Source organism: Pinus tabuliformis, chromosome 6 (genome assembly GCF_031772625.1).
Source record: "Pinus tabuliformis cultivar Carrire ecotype Pingquan chromosome 6, CPIR1, whole genome shotgun sequence".
NCBI classification, from domain to species: domain Eukaryota; kingdom Viridiplantae; phylum Streptophyta; class Pinopsida; order Pinales; family Pinaceae; genus Pinus; species Pinus tabuliformis.
The window spans coordinates 1,320,344,004-1,320,347,714 of NC_142292.1; positions in this window are offsets into that span (position 1 = coordinate 1,320,344,004).

Sequence of the window (3,711 nt, forward strand, 5' to 3'; positions counted from 1 at the left end):
CAACATGCACATGAAATTTGAGGTCCCATTTTGGAAAGACCAATATCAGAGCTGATGCCATCTTTTCCTTGAGCATTTCCAGACTTTTGTTACATTCCTCATTCCATAAATAAGTAGCGTCCTTCTTCAACAACTGTTCCATTGGTGTCGTGATCTTCACATAGCTCTTGATGAACTTTCGATAGTAACCAGTGTGTCCCAATGTGGCGCGCAACTACTTGACACTTTGCGGCACTTGCAAATTGAGTATGACAACAATCTTTTTCAGGTCTACCATCAAGCCTTGCTTGCAAACCACATGGCCGAGCAAGTTCCCAAAGGGGACGAGGAAAGTACATTTTTTTATATTTAGCACAATCTGGTGTCGTTAGCAAGTATCCAACATTAACCCTAAGCTTGCGGTATGTTTCTTAACCAACCCAAATATGGTATAATCATTAAGATATACCTCTAAGAACTTATATATAAATTCCTTGAATGCATCTACCACAACTCATGAGAATATCATCGGCGTGTTCTTTAGTCCAAAGGGCATCACCGTATACTGAAAATAGCCCCATTCAGTAGTGAACGTTGTTTTACTCCTGTCCTCCTGTGCAATCTTGATTTGGTGGTACCCTGAGAAACCGTCTGTAAAGGAGTAGGCTTCTTGTCCCCCAACGCTTTCTAGGACTTCATCTGTAAATGGCGTTGGGAATGGATCATTAACACATGTATCATTGAGCTTCCTGAGATCCACATAGATGCGAATTTCTCCCTTCTATTTTTTCTCCCATATAACCATAGGACTTACCCAATCGAATTCCTCTACTAGTTTAATTATTCCTACTACAAGCATTTTATCTAATTCTTCGTGGACCTTTGCTTTATATTTTGGATTCAACCGATAGGGCCGTTACTTGACTGGCTTCACATCCGGCTTCAGAGTTATCTTCAACATCTCCAGGCCACCGAGGATTCTTTTTAGCTCCATGATTTTGGTCAGGAATAAATCCTGATATTCGCGAAGTAAAGCGACAACCTTTTCCACTGTTGCATCATCCCAATAGTCCCCCAAGTGTTGCATACTTCGGTTCCTCCTCTGTGCCAATGTTCACTTGTTTCGTTTTTAGTGGCACGATGATGTTGGGGTCCTCGATCGTTGGTCCACACACCTTGCGATTCCCCTTTGTTTCTGGAATATTAATGTTTCTAGGGTCGTCCTCATCATCTTCAATTTGTACGTTGTAACATTCAAGGGCTTGGCTCAGCTGGTGTGACTAGTCTGGCTACACTATTTCTTCTGGTTCCAATGGTACTTTGAAAATGGCAGCATTTACTACTTACAACGCATCATCAACAGTGTCCATCCATTGGTCCTCAAATAAGAATGTTAATAAAAATCCTTCACGCAAGACATCCCATTTGCCTATACCATGTCGGAGCTCTATTTCAATGTACCAGTTCCTTGGAATGACATCCAATGTATTATTAAATAAGTATACCCACTCTGGTTGAGACTCTTCTCCATAGGCTTGGACCCATCTAGTAAGGTGCATGCGCGGGTCATCAAATCCATCGTATTTCTTAGTTATTCGTAACTCCAGCTTCCCAAATATTATCTACATCATGTGCCTGCAGCTACGCCAATCTTCGAAGGTTGATTCATGTGTGCCCCACCAACGCACAGGTGTCATGCACAATTCCCATCTCAACGTATCAAGCCGTTGGTGCTCTGGTACCACACTTTCTAACTTGGTCAGGAATTCATCTACTGCTGTCAGCCCATCATACATCGGTAGTTCACGATCCTGAGCTTTGACACAATACAACGATCTAGTCATCATATTGCATTTTAACATGGTTACTCCATTCAGCTGATTATGCCACCACTCGTCTTCCTCATCTGAATCTTCGGTGCAGGACTCTACATGCCCCCACGATATTCTTCTTTCCACATTCGGATTGACCCAATCTTGATTTCATGCAGTAATCTTGTAGATACAATCTAGTTCATCATCACATCATTCATCGCGCATGGGTTCTATTATCTCGAAATCAACCCCTTGAAAGGTTGTTGATCAGGTAGACCTTGAGTAACTATTTCAAACCTACTTTTGGCTGACTTTTAGCCTCCTCAACCTGAGAGGGCTCTCTCACAAGACTAAAGATTTTGATAATGAATAAGATGGCTAACTCTATGAAACAAATGAAGTGTAAATTGTTGAAACAAAATTAGAAAATATTCATTGGGCTTATGGATTCAAACATGTTTCAGTATGACAATAATGTTATCCTTACATGGAAGTCAGGGCATCTAGAATTCAACACATGGAAAACACATCAGAAAAATATAGGACAACACAGTCTATAAATGTATGAAGGAAGTTAGAGCACAATCAGTGATTTCTAAGTAAACATACATTCATACCAATGTAGATAATGAGAAGAGAACAATAAAAGACATTCTAAACGTTGAATTCCTTATGATTCCTAAGAAGTAAAGCCAAATATTGTATTACTAAAGACAGAGTCTTACACAAAGCACAATAACCAAGTTTCTCTTAAATTTTCCAACCCCTGGTACATTGGATTTTCTCCTATATATATAGCTCTTTACATAACTGAGATTCCTCCTCCCACATGAGGGGAATTCAAATTCTTCCTACTATGACACCTATTGATACTCAAAACTAACTATTTAATGTAACTAACTATTGACTAACAGTTCTAGAGACCTAAAACAATTAGGAGTATAACTCCTCATCATGTTGATAGTAGCATTTATTACAATCCAAACCCGTTCTCTGACAAATGGCCCTCTTCAGTTTAGCTTTGGTGGATATTTGAAAATCCTTGCTGGCCCTTGATGCCTCATCTCTTTACTGCTCCTGGAAACTAGGAAACTGCTCCTATTTTTCTTCTTTTGGTCTCCACAAGGATCTTCGAAATCAATTATCCCTGTTGTTCTTCTTAATTACACAAAAATGTAGTGGACTATCTTGTTTTCCATGTACTGTAGACCTTGCCCATATACACGTGAGAAAAAAAAACTTCTTTAATGCTGCCTGAAGCCTTATGAACAATACTAGCTATGAAATAATGATCACTCATATAACATATAGCTTAGAGTTCATAGATGTCTTTCCTTTACTTGATTTGCCTTTTCTGGATGCTTACACTTTGCAAATGACCCTTTTCAAAACTCTTCTTCAAAAATATTTCCCCTTTGTCTCTCAAAATTGGTCAACCAAAACATAATATGCAGCTATAGCAGTTTCATAGCGCGCTACGAAACTGTTGTGCATTAGGCATCACCTACAGCAGTTTCGTAGCGCGCTACGAAACTGCTGTGTAATTTCAAAAACACAGTTTAAGGCCAAAATTTGACTTTCTTGAGCTTTCTTTTTCTTGAAATGGCTTTTCCATCTGTCATGAAGCTGTTCAAAACTGAATACATAGACACCATTCTTCAAGGTAAACTTCAAAAGGTAATCTATCAAAAATTTAGGACTTAGCTTTACTTGCTATGGGTTTTCTCTTAGCTAAGGACATCCTTCATGCTAGCTTAGTTATATCTTTAGACCTTCGATTTGCCTCTTCATAATTCTAATTCCAGCTCTCAGTTTTGTATTGACTTTCCTGATGTATCTTGCTTCCTTTATTGCAGGGCTTGTCCAGGTGTAGTATTGAGCATGACAATTGACCACTTCAGGTATTGGAATCATTTTG